The following is a 17,390-nucleotide window of genomic DNA, read 5'->3' as shown; positions in this document are numbered from 1 at the left end:
TGAGAGATCCACATTCAACTTAGCCACAGATGACAGATAAAAATTGTGTTAATCTTCTCCTAGGTCAAGGCTGTGCTGCTGAGGCAAAGTATCTGTGGCTGTTACTGCATGTGAACATCAGCAGCAAAAGTTGTGACAATGACAATTATTAGATGAGAAATGGAAATGAGAGGGTTTCTTTCCTTTCAAAAAAGTATTTTTGGTACTGTAGAGCTTTCTGAATATGATAGACAGATCTGAAGAGTCATTTGAACATGGAAAATGGCTCAGTTCGAAGGAAATGCAAGGAGGATAATGAAAAATATATTTCTTTCTGAAATGTTTCAGTATAATATTTCAGCTCCTAAATATCCATGGCTCCACATGCCTACAGGATCAACTCCAAATGAGCTTTCCATTTTTTTAATTTTTTTTTACATTGGTAGGATAGGCCATTTTTCTTCTCTGCATGAAGTGGCACCAAAGGCCCATAATTAGCTTTCCATGTTTGCCACATCTACCTACCTCACAACTGGAATTCAAATTTCCATTAAATGCCCTCTTAGTTTCTTGTGATTTTCAAATTGTGACTTTCTGTGCCTGTTTGTTTTCTGGGGCCCCTTGGTGGGCTCTTTACCTACCTGTGTTCTGAACTAGGGCAAACTAATGTTTCTCACTTTCACACATTCCTTTCTCCCGCTGTCTGTTTAGGAAGGGAAAAGATTCTTGTCACACTCTGAAATTTCCACTTCCTTCCAAGGTTTGAGGTCTTAGTTTGTCTTAATCCCTTTGTCTGCTTTGCCATAGCAGATGACATGGTGGGGCTGCCCCACTCAGCTCATTGTCTGCATCATTGCTGCCTACTGAGACAAAGTGGAAAGAGCTAAGCAGCTTCATTTGTTTGGTTTGTTTCTCTTCTTATTTTTATTATGTATTTTTGTGGGTTTTTTATATTGTAATTTTATGCTGTGAACCACCCTGAGAGCTATGGACATAGGGCGGTATACAAATTTAATAAATAAAATAATAATAAAATAATTACCTGTCCATGTGTGCTAATTTTACAAACCAAGAAATCTGTAGCAGTATGTATGGTGGGAAAGAGCCAGCCTCCTGAACTTGGCATTGCTTTGCTTTACCTGGACAGGGCTGGCAGTGAGGTAAGGTCTATGTGGATATACTGATGGAGCCACTGTCAGCAAACCAGTGGTTCTCCCCCCTCAATACACCCACATGGCTCTAACCTTGTCCTTGCTCTAGCGCTGACCAGGTATGCATCAGTGTTGCCAGTATCAAGAAGGCAGCTTCATGGCTTTGCCCCACTCTATGCACCACCACTGCAAGAGTCCATCCTCAGGATCTCATAATAGTTATATATATTTACATCCCACCTTTCCTCCATGGAGCTCAAGGTAACATAAATGGGTCTCCTCTCTGCATTTTAGCTTCAGAATTATGCTGTAAAGGTAGATCGCACTGGGAGATGACTGGACCAAGGTTACCTTGTGAGCTTCATGGCCAAGTAAAACTTAAACCTGGGACTTTCCAGTCCGACCATGGCACATTAATAACTACACTCCACTGGCCTGAAGTTAACTGAGTTATGTTAAGCAATCCTGAATGGATGCATTCTTGAACATTATAATAGATCAGTTAAAGCTATATTTATGCAAGCAATTTTCACCCCCAGAATCCTAACACCCAGCGGGAACAATCCGATATGGTACAGTCTGTTTATTATAGGCCAGGCTCTGGACTGAGGAGAAGCAACTCAGTATTGTCTATACAAGCTATGGGGACTAATGTCCCTTCATACGTTGTGGAATTATGGCTCCAAACATTCCTAAACATTGGCCATTTTAGCTGGGGATGTTGGGAGCTGGAGTGCAATGACACCAGGAAGACCACAGATTCCCCATTCCTAATTTATACAGACTATTCAGGGTTTCATATGGAGTGTCTCCCAGTCCTACTTGGGGGTACCAGGGATTAAACAAGGGACCTTCTGCACAGAATGCATGTCCTTTACCACTGAAATACATCGCTTCTCCACTGCCTACTTTTTCTGCCTTGCTATACTATATAGGTTTTTGATTGTACAGTGCTTTGGGTGCCTTCAATGGCAGAAAGGTAGCTATAAATAAATCCGAACACATAGTGAAACGCACTATGTCCATGACATGTATTTTCTGCATTTCTCATATTCTAAATTTGCTAAAAGCTGTGAAATCTCTGTTACTGAACATGCTATGCCACCTATTGCACGCTGTGCAAAATGTGTCCATTTCTTTACAAAGATGGATATTCAAGTTGCACTTGAGACAAGAAATCGAAGGAGACAGTTGCAAACACAGAATGGGAGGAAAGGTGATGATATTTTGCAAAGAAGAGGAAGAAGAAATAATGTTGCTACTTCATGAAAGGCTCAACATGTCTCAATTTGATTTATGCTATTCTGCCAGTAATTCTCCAGGTGATGTACCGTCTACCTGACATGACTATGACTATTCATGAATGCCAGTTTTGCCAAGCAAGATGTTTAAATGAAAGCTGATGAGGCAATGACCCACTAAGAAACTTGAGATGGAAAAGAATCGGGAGGAGCATCTCCAGTTCATTCTTATGCTAATTACTGAAGTGAAAGCTTGCACTTCTGAGGATCAGAGGCTGTGCAGGTAATATAAATTTATCATGATGGGTGTGTATAATAAAATGCATTTTTCTGATTGAGTGTAACAAGTCACCATCTTCCAGTTTCTGAAGGCAGGGCATACACAATAAATAAAATATAAGCTATTTCATGAAGTTTACATGCTGCAAAAAGCCAAAAACATCTTAACAGCAAAAGCTGCTTTGAAGATCTATCATATACATACTACCGCAGATGCATTTAAGCTGATTTTATCGTTCATAAATTTTATCATTTCACACTGGCGTGTGTATGCCTGGAAGAAGTCCACCAACAGCTTCTTTACCGCATGCCCATTCAATCTAAAATTGATCGTGTGCATATTGTTATGTTGTTAACATTAGGTCATAACTATAGCCAAGAATTCTGTCAGTGCAACCAAGGCTGTATAACTATAATTCAGACTTTTATTTTCAGTGGCTCAGAGTGAGCTACACATGTCTATTTACTCTTTAAAATTTGGCATTCTATTTTACCTGGATGACATTCCCTGTGTGTGATAATTTTTAAGTACTATTATTCTATCAAGTTGTGTTGAATTTTTTTTAAAAAAATAATAATACATACATACAATAGCAGATATAACTGCTCTTTAGCTATACTTTATTCTCTGAATAAAATTATTTCTCTGACTAAAATAGGTATTTTTCATTTGATTTAATATCCTTTACACTTGCCTACCCTCAGGAAAATAATAGGCCAATCAGTTTTGCTTTGGAAAGGGCAAATATTGATTAATGAAAATATGCAAAATCTGAGTGCTTTCCATTTAAGAAGCACTTTGTATAGAATAAAAAGAACATTAAGTTAGTGCAAGTTTTATTTTGCTGTTTTTAATAGTCTCATATCGGAACATTGCTGCAGATGGAATATTTGAATAATTTGGCTGATTTTCATAACTCTGAAATACTTTGATCTACTGTTGTATTATAAATTCATTTTCCCCACAAAGACAGCAATGTAGAAAATCAAGCGCACTAAAAGAATTTGGAATGCCAGAATAAATATCAGATCCATGTAATTCTAAATCATTTCAAGTTAATTTTACCCTATTTCTAAAGATTTGTCTTTTCCTTCAATATTCCTAGGCTTACATTTTGATTCTAAAACCAAAACCTGTTTCATCCTATTAAATATTATGGTTGGAGCAAAACACTGGATTAAGGTAACTGAATACAGTCCAAGTTCTGGAATTAAGTTCAGAAAGTTCAGCTAACTGAAATACAACTGACTGATTTTAATTGCCGGATCCCCTAAAGAATGCCACGGGAGGAGCTTCCTGCAGCCAATCAGAAGCCGCACTTTGGTTTCTGAACATTTTGGAAGTCGGACTTCCAGAATGGATTCTGTTTGACTTCCAAGGTACTACTGTATAGGGTCCCCACAATAAATAGTGTTTAACTTTGACATTATGTGGCTTTTATTTCCTCAAAGCCCTGCAAAACTACTCAAAAACTCTGTGTGGCTTCCGCCCTCTTTCTCCTGAGTTACCAAGAAGTTAGAGAAAGCTGGCCTTGAAGAATATGAGGCAGTGATATTTAGATATCAAGTAGTTTTATTACAGCTATCTGTAGTGTTGATGTTTGAGGCTTTTTGGGTTGGTTGTCCCTGCGCACATCTTTTCTAGGCTCTAGATCTAAAGCTAGAATGCAGAAGATTGGCCCCAGGAACCAAATGCAGCCCCCTGGAACTTTTTATTTGGCCTGTGGGAATCTCAGGCCACATCCACCATGGAAACTGCTTGTTTGGGTGGTTCCAAAACTTCTTTGACCCACGGACCACTTGAAATTTTTGGAGGGACTTGGCAGACTGACTATTGCAACAATTGCAGTGTGCTGTGCTGGATGTCATATGATTTCCAATTATATTTTTACTGCTTATTCCTTTTCTTATATTATATTACAGTGTATTGCACTTTTTAATTCCATAAAATTCAAATGATAATGCAACAAAATGCAATATGAAAAATAAAAGAAGCAATAAAAATTCAACTAAAAATAAATATGCATTTTTAATGGCAGCATGTGGGACACTTGAATGAAGTACATGGACCAGCCACAGTTTGGGAACCTTTGATCAAGAGCAGACAATGGCTATCAGGTAGCAGTCCAGAAACAATAATGAGCATATTATTTGGTTTTCTCTAAACATGATTTCCAGGAATGGTGTGTTTGTGTGTTTGGAGATTATTAGGTCTGTTGGAACAAAAAATCAATAACATCATCTCTTCACCACCATTACTCTTCTATTTCAATATGCAAGTTTAGAAGAATCTGAAGTCATGCTCCTCTGATGCTACTTGCCAGGTGGAGGAGAGCTGCTACACCAGTTTCCCAGCATGTGTATCACTGTTGTTTACTGAGAAGGAGAGATACCAAGTGGTGAAGAGGTCAATGAAGTGTAAACACACTGACAGGAGAGCCATATTTGTTCCACCAATGCATTTACACCACAATGACTTCCTTTTGCCTCAAGCCATCCCATCTTCCTGCTTGTAAGCAACAATGAATATAATGTACCAGCTTCATCTCACCATGAGCACCATTTCTGTTACAGGAGGAACAGTGGGCAGGCCTGGACAACCTCCCATGTGAACTGAAGATGCACCTTGAAATTTAATCCCAGAATTCTATGCAGTTGGCACATCTTAAGGAACATGCAGGGTAGACAAGTAACTGCAGAAAGAATTCCTGAAGGTAGAAAGTTTGAAAACTAATGACTTCATGTCTTAAACATTTTGAAGTAGCAAAAGTCAACACAGAAACATGAAATGTTAATAAATGTGCAGAACAAGACAGACCTCTAATACATTTATTTAAGCAATGGAGGTTGGACATTAGCAGTCATTTTCTATAATTTATTCAAGGGCATTCCTGCTGTGGCTAATTTTTTGCCAAATCCATTTCCCCCCCTGAATAAAGTACACTTTCAAAAAATACTTTCCATCTCCTACATTTTTCCCTCACTTGATTACTGTCATTTTGAAAATTTTACAGCGTACAAGCTAATCAAAATTCACAGAACAGATGTCCTTTCTTTCAGCATTTGGAAACTGATGATGCCGCAGAAGAAAACATTTTGATGCACTGAAAATGTTTTAAGTGGACTTGAAGGCCAAAAAAACTTAAAACTTCAACTCTGAAATCCGCAACCAGCTAATATTAAGTACTTGAGCTCTTAAAACAGGGGAACCTCAGGTTCAAGGAGTGAACATAGTCATCTATGCATCTCTATCCCTTGGCATTCTCCTTGCCATTCCCTTTCCACAGAGCACCCATTCACCAGCCCTGCTCCACACCCTTCTTAAGTAATTTTGCCTGACTGGAATGTGCCTTTGAACTGTGGTGATGCCTTTTCTAGGTGTAAAATAAAGAAAGAGAAGTGTGTGGGTCTCTATAGAAATCTCTGCCTTGTGTGTCCTGAATGTAGTCTTCTGAACGAATGTAATACTATTGCTATGCCCACTTTTCTTCTGGCCCAACACAGAACGTTGGCTCTGAGGAAATGCTGGAAAATGGCTCCCTATGCCTGATGTAAAATAAACATTATGTATTGCGTGTGTTTTTAATATATGTATTCTTTGTTGGTGTAATTTGGGAATATGTGCAAAATTGCACTAACTGCTTGGTTTGTCTCCGGTTGCCCTTCTCCCGTGTGTGATTTCTGTTCAGGGCTAGGGTGACAGCTGGAGTGAGCCTTTGGAAGCAGCTAAAGGCTAAAGGCCTCTAGCATGACTCGCCCATCCTCCTTTTCTCCAAAGAATGTATGTACATGCTTGGGTGGGTATAAAGCCAAGGCTGCATTCAGCAGCAAAGAGGCAGCGAACAATGTGAGTGGTAGTGAATTGTGGTGGTGCCAACACCTGTGCCATATTTGTTTTCCTGCCTAAGAATGTGCAAAACTATACCTACAGCAGATGCAAGCTGATTGCCTTGCTGGAAGAGAAGGCATAGGAACTTGAGACCTGCTTATCCAACTTTGAGCTATCAGAAAAGATGAGGAATTTCTCAGCAGAGCAGAGTGGACTGTCTTGGAGCAGCGACACAGCTGGGGTCCACCTAGGGAGGAGGAAGATCACTCATTGCAGGAGATGAACTCCTGGAGGAACATGACACACAGAAGCAGAACTGTCAGAGGCATGCTGTGTCACTGGAGCTGTAAAATTGATTCCATGCCCTCACCTCAGACTCCTCTGGGCTAGAGGAGCAAGGACAGGAATTGCAGACCTCGGAACACATGGAGGTAGCTGTGGAAGATACAGTGTACAGAATGAGTCCTGCCACTCCTAGAAGAGGAAAAGAGGTGTGGTAGTGGTAGGTGATTCCCTACTGATGGGGACAGAGGCAGCAGTGTGCAGAGGTTACAGGATGTCCTTGGAGGGGTACAGCTCTTCCTTCAAGACCCAGTTGTTACTGTGACCCAAGCAATGCTAATACCATATGTTAAGAAGCAAACAAAGTTAGCATTCTTTTATATGTACCTTTTCTCTGTACCTATTTTTCTTCAGAAAGCAATATTAACACTGTTCACTGGACTTGTTTTCTCCTCACCCCCTTCAATTTAGCTATATTTGAATATATATATATATATGTTTTAAAAAATGTGTTTCTCCCTTTTTAAAGGCAGAAAACAAATTTATTTACTTTTCTAGATACGAAGGATGTCATAAATTTCTGTTTCCATTGGATAAAAGAAGTGACTAGATGAACAAGCACGTAATTTTATGGCACGTAAAATTACAGAGAAACTGCCCTGCTGAGTCCCTCTGATTCTCAGTTTCTGATCAGATCACATTTGCTTCCCAGTGGGCAACACAATGTAGCTTTAAGACTGCAGTTTCAGATCATAGCAGGCAGGCATATCCCAAATGTGGCTTATATGGCTTAGTGATGTACTTCCCAATGGGGAACATGATGCCACTTTTAGCCAGCTTCATACCCTTTCATGTTCCCTGGTGAGATTTCTACTGAGAGATGGTACTCCCAGTGTATGGTATTGGTATAAAGTCAATGGAATGCCCACAGGAAGGGAAAAATATCCATAACATGAAAGCCAGCATTAGTCATGCTCTGTGTAGACCCATTGCAATTGATGCACTTCCACAACTTGCCCATTGATTTCAATGAGTTTGTGTGGAATAGGTCTCAGTTGGATGTCACCCATAAAAATAAAGGGAGAGATCTCTGAAGATTCTGCTCACAAAAAGGCAGCTGTGAGTTGTGGTTGGAACAAAAGACAGAACCAGAAAGGTAGTGGTGGCTTTAGTGTAGAGACATAACTTTTATGTTCTGATTGCTGTAATGCTCTAGTAAGAACAAAAGGTATTTGAATTAAAGGACCTTGACACATGCTTTCTCCACAAGAAACACATTTTAATTATATGCTCCATTTTCTTCCCCTTTATTTCTGTCATCTGCGCTGTGAATTCATTGAGAGATAAAAGATTTTCCCCTGACATGTTTGTATAACAACAAAGTAAGTCTGCAGCACTGCCATTTTCTAGAGTTACATATTTACTGGTTTGCATTCTTTCTCTCTCACCCTTGATTACATCAGAAATCACACTGTTTCAGCATTTCCCATCTTTCAGGCCAGCACAGGAAGAATGGATAACTACAGTGTTTATTTGTGATTGTTTCCAAACATGAGATCTGCCATAACATGCAGAAGAGGAAAGGAGAGTGTATTAAAATGAAATGAAGACTTTTAAAAGTCTTTTGAAATTAGTAAAACAAAAACAAAAATATTGTCTAAGAATAACATATTGATTCTTCGAGCTGCATCCTGCACTGAATAGTTCCAAAGAACATGGCTGCACTGGTTTTTACAGGTCTATATTATATTGGAATCTCACAGTTAAAAATCAGGGGTGTGTAAAAAACTTTAAGCATAAATATTTGGTGAGATATGCCATGCTAATGTTTACTTGAGCAGGAATATGAAATTGTACAGTTCATAATGTTGGGTTGAATCAGGTAGGGGTTCCCTCAAATGTTCTTCTCTACTTTGGAAATTAAATCAGGTAGTTCCTTTGCCGTGTGGTTCTCTGAAAACCATAACAGCAACATTTAAAACATCAGGGAGCTTGAGAACTTTTGAGGGGCCAGGATACAAGGATAACTGATTCTTTATTCTGGATATCAGTTGCTCTGCAAAGTATACATCCCAGTACCCATTGCACATGTTAATCATGCTGACAGTAAGGCAATCAATGGCATGTGCATTTTCCAGGGATCTTAATGCTCCTACTAAAGCACATTCCCCAGGACTTTTGGTGCCTAGGATGCTGTTGCAGTCTTCAGGGTGCCACAGTAAGAGAGTTTGCTCTTTGAGAAGCTCCAGTGAGAGCTTCCATTGCCAGTATTGGCACAAGGTAGGAAGGGGTGGTGGGGTAGGACACATACAAGGGCAGGAGGTTGGAGGCATGCAAGGGGGTTGCTCAGTTCCCATCACACACTTTGTGATTTCAACAGGAGCAGAGAAAAGCCCACCATTTGAATTTCAGCTTGGAGAAGCCAAACTGGTTTGGGGTCATGGGGGAGAAGAAGTTAATTCTTTTTTCTTTTTCTTTTCTTTTCTTTTCTTTTTTTGAAAATAACATAATATGCCAAGCCCAATACCAAAGCCCCCAGCAGAGGCCATTTTGCCCATCACAACTTTATACATACACATACAAGTCACAAACCAGACTTTTAACTTTGTAGCCCCAGGACTTTGCTGAGCAGCTGGTCACTTTCCATAGTACTTTTTTTTACTCTGGAAATCTTTAACTCTACAACAGTGCACTTAAGGCATTAATCACTTTCAAACAAACAGAAAATTCAAAGAAACCGGGAATTCATAGAAGACATCCATGACAGCTCACAGAGGCTGCTAGTAACACCAAACAAGAGAGCCCAGAGGCCATATTGTGAAGCCAGATTTGGGTGGGGGAGAGATATTATACCAGTTCAAAATACTATCAGATATACTAGAAAAGTGTGTAGTCAAAGCAAAAGAAAAAAGAAAAAAAAGTGTGAAATAACTAGAAGATTATATTCATTTTATATTTTTAAAAAACATTTGGGCAGGGTAGGGGGGAGCCAGATACTGTATTCAAATATCAATACATTTCCATTAGCTTAATTGGCACTGCTGTGTATTCTATAATAATACTGAAATGTCTCACAAAATAATGATTGAAGCCGAGCTTCGTACAAAGGCAGTTGTCCTTCACCATGCTTCCCAAATGTTTGCCCAGGGCTGGCTCAAGACATACTGCTGCCTGAGGCAAAGGACAAAATGGGGGCCTCCCGCAAACCTCATACAGAAGCCAATTTAACTGGTAGTTAAATCTTACTCCATTACTGGAGCACTTGAGGGCAGCAGGCTAGCGTGGGTCTGTCAGGGCAGGACACATGACACTCACAGCTCTGTCTTATCTCCACACCTCAGCATCTGTCACCTGAGGCATCTTCACCACTTCAGTGCTGGTCCACCCAAGGACACTTTTCTCTCTTTTCCTTGCCATTGCATACAGTGATGATATTCTGCCCATCAGACTGTAGGGTGCTGATGCTGAGCTTAGATAGTTTCACACTGACTACCATATTCAACCATCACAAAACTCTCTGTTGTTGTTGTTTAGTCGTTTAGTTGTGTCCGACTCTTCGTGACCCCATGGACCAGAGCACGCCAGGCACTCCTGTCTTCCACTGCCTCCCGCAGTTTGGTCAGACTCATGCTGGTAGCTTCGAGAACACTGTCCAACCATCTCGTCCTCTGTCGTCCCCTTCTCCTTGTGCCCTCAATCTTTACCAGCATCAGGGTCTTTTCCAGGGAGTCTTCTCTTCTCATGAGGTGGCCAAAGTATTGGAGCCTCAGCTTCAGGATCTGTCCTTCCAGTGAGCACTCAGGGATGATTTCCTTAAGAATGGATAGGTTTGATCTTCTTGCAGTCCATGGGACTCTCAAGAGTCTCCTCCAGCACCATAATTCAAAAGCATCAATTCTTCAGCGATCAGCCTTCTTTATGGTCCAGCTCTCACTTCCATACATCACTACTGGGAAAACCATGGCTTTAACTTTATGGACCATTGTTGGCAAGGTGATGTCTCTGCTTTTTAAGATGCCATCCAGGTTTGACATTGCTTTTCTCCCAAGAAGCAGGCATCTTTTAATTTCATGACTGCTGCCACCATCTGCAGTGATCATGGAGCCCAAGAAAGTAAAAAAGCTCTCTATGCAAATACAAATAAGGTGGTTTTATTATGCAAATATGTGTGTGCTTTAAAGAGACTGCCTTAATCTTGCATTGTGGGGGAACTGTCTTTATATCTACTGCTGCTGCTACCAATAACACCTAATGTATCATTAAGCATGGATGCACTTTACATTGTCCTAGTCATATATGTCTCTGGGATTTACATCAGGACGATCTTCTAGAAGGCTCTTGTGCAGCATTAGGTTAAATCCACAATGGAAAATTTTCCCTAGCATCTTTTGTGTGAGTTAAAGTATGCAAAGTGAAGGGCACTGGTGTGTCCATGGGCTGCCGCCTGCTTATATCCTAGTAGCCTCTCATAGTTTCCAGTCTAAGGTTCCTTATTAAACATTCCTGATACAAAATCATTCCAGTTTGACAAGCAGTTTCCATGGTGACGGCATCGTCAAAAAAACCTGAAATGCTTTTGAATCTTCATTGTCTGTTCTTCTGTGCATGCCGTACTTGATCAGTAAATTCACTATATAAAGAATTGGATTCTGAACTATTTTCCACATTTGGTAAAACCACACTACTCCTTGTTTTGCTTTTTTATGTCCCAGGAGAGAATATAGACATTCAAATCAATGTAGCTTATATTTTTAAATATTTCAAAAGTCTTTCTTCAAAGGATAGGCTCTTCATTAGATTCTTCATTGGATTCTCTTTCTTACTATTGACAATTTGCTATCCATTTGCTTCCTGCTTTCCTGAAGCTGCAGTTTGAATAAATTGTTAATACTCTTTCTAAACCATCTCCTTTAGCAGTCTTTCTGCAGAGATGTACAGGCTAATCTTGTCACCAGCAGTGGAGGAAGCAGCTCGGGTGCCTGGGGCAGCATGCCTAGGGGTGGGGTGAGCGCCCATAGGGGCAGGGCAAGAGCAGGACGCACTGAGGGGCCTCCAGAGTCTGCCTGCCTCCTCCCACACAGCTGCCCTACAGCTGGGGAGGCAGTAGGCAGACCGTTTGGGCAGTGAAGAGCCTGTGCGTGCCCAAGCCACCACATCTCTCCAACAATTCCTTGAGGACTGCAGGTTCTCCATCTCTAGCAAAACAAATGTGGAAAGCTAGAGCAGAATATTCAGTAGAATAAAGCAGGGGTGGGAACCCTTAGGCCGGTGGCCAAATTGGACCCTACAATGCTCTATAACTGGCCCTCGGGACTTTCTCCACACCACCACCCTCCCTAGACTCTCACTGGCCCTGCTCCACACCCTTCAAGCAAGCACTCGCTTGGCTGCAATGTGTCCATAGATTCTGATGAAGCTTCTTGCTTTTCTTGAGTGTGTTAGTGTGCATAGAAACTAACCTATTGCACAAAAGTAAAATCTGTATTTGTTATTCCAGCTCACTTTTCTTCTACCTATCAATGACTTGTAGCCTTGGAAGGCTGTCCAGAAGGAAATGTGTCCCCCAACATTTGGCATGAAGGAGACAGTGAACATGGAAACTTAATACTTTAGAAACTGCATTTGAATATTAACAAAGCTTGAGAATTCCCCGTTCACCTTCAGACTGATGAACTGCTTTATTTAAGCCAGTTCTCAAACAACAGCAGACATAGTTTTTGCACATTGCCATTCCCACTCTTATATGGTCACTCTGGTCACCCCACGGGATGACTCAAATGGTTTCTCCCTGGAGTGTTGGGGTGGCATAAGTGGACAGCTGACCACTACAGACAGGAAGGGAGCAGGGATATATATTCCCACTCCTCTCCCCACTCGTCACCCCATTTTTGTTATGGCACCCACCCTCCTTCCATTTTGCAGTGTGGGCTTTGCCATTCAACTGTTGAAGAAGCAGAGTAGGAATTTTTTTTGGGGGGTGGGGAGCCCACAATTGGTCCAGCGCTCATCTCCTCTCCTCTCCTTTCTTCTCTTCTCTTCTCTTCTCTTCTCTTCTCTTCTCTTCTCTTCTCCTCTCTCCTCTCCTTTTATTTTCTTTTTTTGTCTACTCCACACTGTTGGGAGTAATTTTGAAGTGGTGTAATTTGGCCTTTAGTCTGGGCAGGAAAGACAGTTTAAGATATGGAAAACTTTAATCCTTAAACGCTATGGAGCACAGGCACTCTGGAATTGCTCCACATTGTTTCTGCTTAATGGGTGACTGCGGCACCCTGTGGCCTGGGCATGAGCATCGGGGTGAACACCAAACTTGTAGGGCATGGTGCACCTAACCCAAGGCTCAGGTAGCAAGGAGGAAAAATTCCTTCCAATCCTTGCTCCCCACCTCAGAAGTTGTGAGAGAGATTATCGTCCCCACATAGGGAACTTTCCAGCTTGGACTATACTTCGTTTAGTTGAACTGCATCAAGTTAGGTTAATTGTTTTTTTAAAAAAATTCTGCAGATCCTCAAGTTTTCCTTAATGTTGTATTTAACAAATATAACCTTGTACCCAACTTAAATTGGTGTCTCAAGTCTTCTTTGGTGTAGGTGTGATGGCAATGAGTGTAAAGAAGCTGCTTTTCTCTAAGACTACAAGTGAAACTGAGAAACACAAACTAATTTCTTCCACATGATCTGCCTCACCATTTAATGACACAAAGTAGTTGCTGCAAGCAGCAGATTACAGATGAGGTGCCATCCTCCTAGCTTCAACCTCCATCTCTGTGTGTCATTTGAAAATGAACTCCAGCCCAGAGAAGGGGGCATCATTTTGAACTTTTCACTTCAACTGCAATGTCTAAGGCTGGCAGTGCTTTCCCAGCAGGAATTCTGCCCTCTTCGCCTTGCAGGTTGCAAACAGAGGCTTGATTCCCTGTTTCGAAGGGATTCACATTCTTTCTTGACAGCAGCCAGATGTGAGGCAAGTTTGCAAACTGAAAATAAAACATTTTAGAGCAGAGGTCCTGGCTCCCATCTCTGCAGAGAGCACCTGGGAATATTGCTTTATTGCAAAGCAATTCCAATCAAATAAATGCATAGGTGTAGCAGTAGCATCATCATAATCAGTAGCTGTAAAGGGTTGGGAGCCCTTATCAGACAAAGCAATTTTGTATTATTTACTCAGCATTGTATTTTAAAATCATTTTAGTATGTTTGTTGTATTTTGTTTGGCTGGTAGTTTAGGCAATCAGCAAGGTGAAAAGGAAAAAAAAGGAAAGAAATGTTATAAAGGGAAGACTGTAGGCCAGATATCCTCTTTACATAAATAAATCTTCTGTCTTGCATGGTTTGTGAGATTTTTTCCATGTGCTTGAATAAAAACTGCACTGAAAGGGATAAAGGAAACTTACTTAATCCAGCCTTTTAAAACTAATTAATCAACAGAGTTTGAACATATAACAAATGCATGTGCAAAAAATATTACTTCAACTTATTCAAAAATCTGTTAACTTTTGACACAAATCTAATTATGTGTTAACAGAGCAAGTGTTGACAAGAAATACATCCATTATTTACAATTTAGCAAGTCTTAATAATATTCACCTCTCCTTTTCATTTTTTCTTGTACTGATACTATAAGAGATGAATGATATAGACATATGTGTATGTTACTCCAGTAACTGAAATTTGACTTCTAATGAATACATGAATTATACTCCTTTACTAATGTAACATTTTAAGGTAGAAACAGTTATTAAGCTATTCTGTTATTAATAATTATGCAATTCAGAAGAATATAGTTCAAAACAAGGAATAGCTCTGCTCTGAATGCATTCATTTTTACAGTTTTACAATATTACAAGTGTAGCTCTCAGAGTTGCAATTCCCAGAATGGTTTAACAATCAATGCCTCTTCCCAGGAAACTTTAGAAATTATAGCTCCGTAAAGGCAATAGGGGTTGCCTTACAATTCTCAGCACCCTTAAGAAATAAACTACAACTCCCAGTATATTTTGCGGGAAGCCATGGCAGCTTAAAATGGTTTGATAATATTTTAAATATATGGTCAGATGAGGCCCAAGTCTCAGATGGTCTTCCTCATCGACTGCTACCTATCCTGATTTTTAGTGGAGATGCCTGTGGCTTTCTGCATGCCTTTGGCTTTCTTCTACCAAGTAAAAAGTAATGTAAGTAGTTACCAGGCATATTTTTGGATCTCCTGAAATTAACAACATTCAAAATAGTTCTGTTTTATATTATCACATTGGACTACTTTTCCAAGAGCACAGTATAGTATATACGTACCCCACACTTCTTCCACAGGAAAACTGAGAGTGGATTGTCTTATGTTATCCTCACAACTTTTTTACATAATGCAGACACCAATTAATGTATAAGTATTTTAACAAGGCCCTTCACATCCTGCTGAAATGTTCTTCAAACTGTCTTAACATGTGAGGGCTAAGTAGTTTCCATTATAATGACATGACCATCATAAGCATTGTTATGAATTGACCCCTGTTTCAATAGACTCTAAAAACCTAGTAAAATTGTAGAGACTTGAAAGGATTGCAGATGCTTTGTCAGTTGCTGAGTCATTCTAATATTATAAATATAACAAGATTGTTGCTTTAATCAAAACTTTTAGAACAGCAGAAGTTCCATGCAAAAACCACCTTCTCACAACAAAAGCGGAATACACTAACAGAACCGTGCTATAAATGTATACTCATAAGTAAATTTCATTAGTTTTCCTTGGGCCTTACTCCCAATTAAGTTGGTAAACCATTGCTGTCTTATTGGAGAGGTTTGCATTCTTTTTGCAGATGACCTTTCCATCTTTCTGCTCATTCCTAGGAAGTGCCTAAAGTAGCCTACCTATTTCCATAACAATAATTTGTGATTGTGCAAACAGAGGATTACAGCAACGAATCTTCTTAGTACAAACCCACAGGAAGAGAAGATAGCTGTTGGGGAGAATGTTTAATGAACATTTATCTGCAGTAATTAGCCACTCTGGGAGAAAGATAGCCATGAACACACAATAGGCAAATTGGCATGTATTTTAATAACATTAATCTACTAAAGGGTTTAGCTTGAAAAGTCCTTTGAAAATAAATCTGAAGCACAAACTCCTCAGTGGTAGAATATTTAAAAGAAGTGTAACACGTAGGCACAGTGCAGCCATCTGGATTTAAAATGAATGATATTAGACATTAGAAAGGAAAAACTGATATAAAAGGAGCAGAACTTCCTCCATTGCTCTGGTATGATAAGACCCAACACAAATCTTTTGCCTTTCTATTGGGCAATATGGTACAGGCAACATTTGAGAGATTTTCTAAGGTTTTGTAGAAGTGAGGTAACAAGATGAAAAAGAAACAGAAACTGGTAAGACAGAAACAATGTGTCCAGTTATAAGTTTTAGAACTTTACAACATCTGTAGGAATGGCTCGTGTGGATCATAGGATCATTACAGCTCTATGTTGCAGAACCTCCTTACTCCTGACCCTACAACCCATTACACTGATGTAAAACCTCTTATAAATCTCAGATCAAGGCTACACAAACTAAGAATTACATGGCAAAACACTCCCCATACTGCACAGGTAGGAGATCATATGACTGAATGTTCCGCCATATAGCCTTAGTCTCTGCTCATAGAAGATTCTATGTTCTGAGTATGACTAATGTTGGATAGTACCCATTATCTTCTATTTTAGCCACATGCTACAGGCTTGTTTGCACAGTGAGAACCTACAGCCGGAGTTGCTGAACTCTTGATCTCCAGGTATTTTTGAACTAACTTTCATCAGCTCCAGACAGCAGGACCAGTGGTCTGTAATGATGGAAATGCAGCCCAGCCCAGGACTGCAGGATTAGCCATAGCTGCCCTGTACCAAGGATCACAAAAAACATGCCCTAGAAATCACCTTTCAACAACTGGTTATTCATGGTTATTAAGCAGAATAAAAAGCATGGTTTTTTCTGTATTAAAATAAAAGACATTTGCCTATTTTAAAGTGTTGGGCATATTATCTGAATTTAAAACTTTTATTAATTTTACAAAACATTAACTATCATCCAAAGAACCGAAAGGTGTATTTGTGTGAGATCGTGCTGAGAAATTCCTACTAGGGATTCCTTTACATTCCAGGATTCTTTGAAATAAAATGACCTACCTAGTTTAGGTATGTAGAAATCCACCATTAATATATAATGAACTTTTTTCTACCACAGCACCAGCTGTGCCCCACCATCACCACTGAAAAAGGAATACGCAGGAACTTCCATGATCTGATCTCATTCCATCTCTGTAACGTATTAATAAATCTACTGAAAATTCTCTTCAAAAAGGCAGAGTTTCATACATATAATATCCAATAATCTTTTCTTTGAGCTTTAGATTTTACCTATAATATATGGCACAAACACATATATAATTAATAGCAGGTACTTCCCTGACACTTCTTACTATATGTCTGTACATATAATAACTATGTCATCAGTTATAATATAGAATTGGTTACAGACTTGTCCATTGCAGTTAGTTTTCTTAAATTATTGTATCATCCTTCCACAACCTGGTGTATTCCAGAAGTTTTGGACTACAACGTTGATAATTGGCAACACTGGCTGGGGCTTATG

This window comes from Podarcis cretensis, assembly GCF_951804945.1.
Source record: "Podarcis cretensis genome assembly, chromosome: 4".
NCBI lineage: Eukaryota > Metazoa > Chordata > Lepidosauria > Squamata > Lacertidae > Podarcis > Podarcis cretensis.
This window is presented reverse-complemented; position numbering follows the sequence as displayed.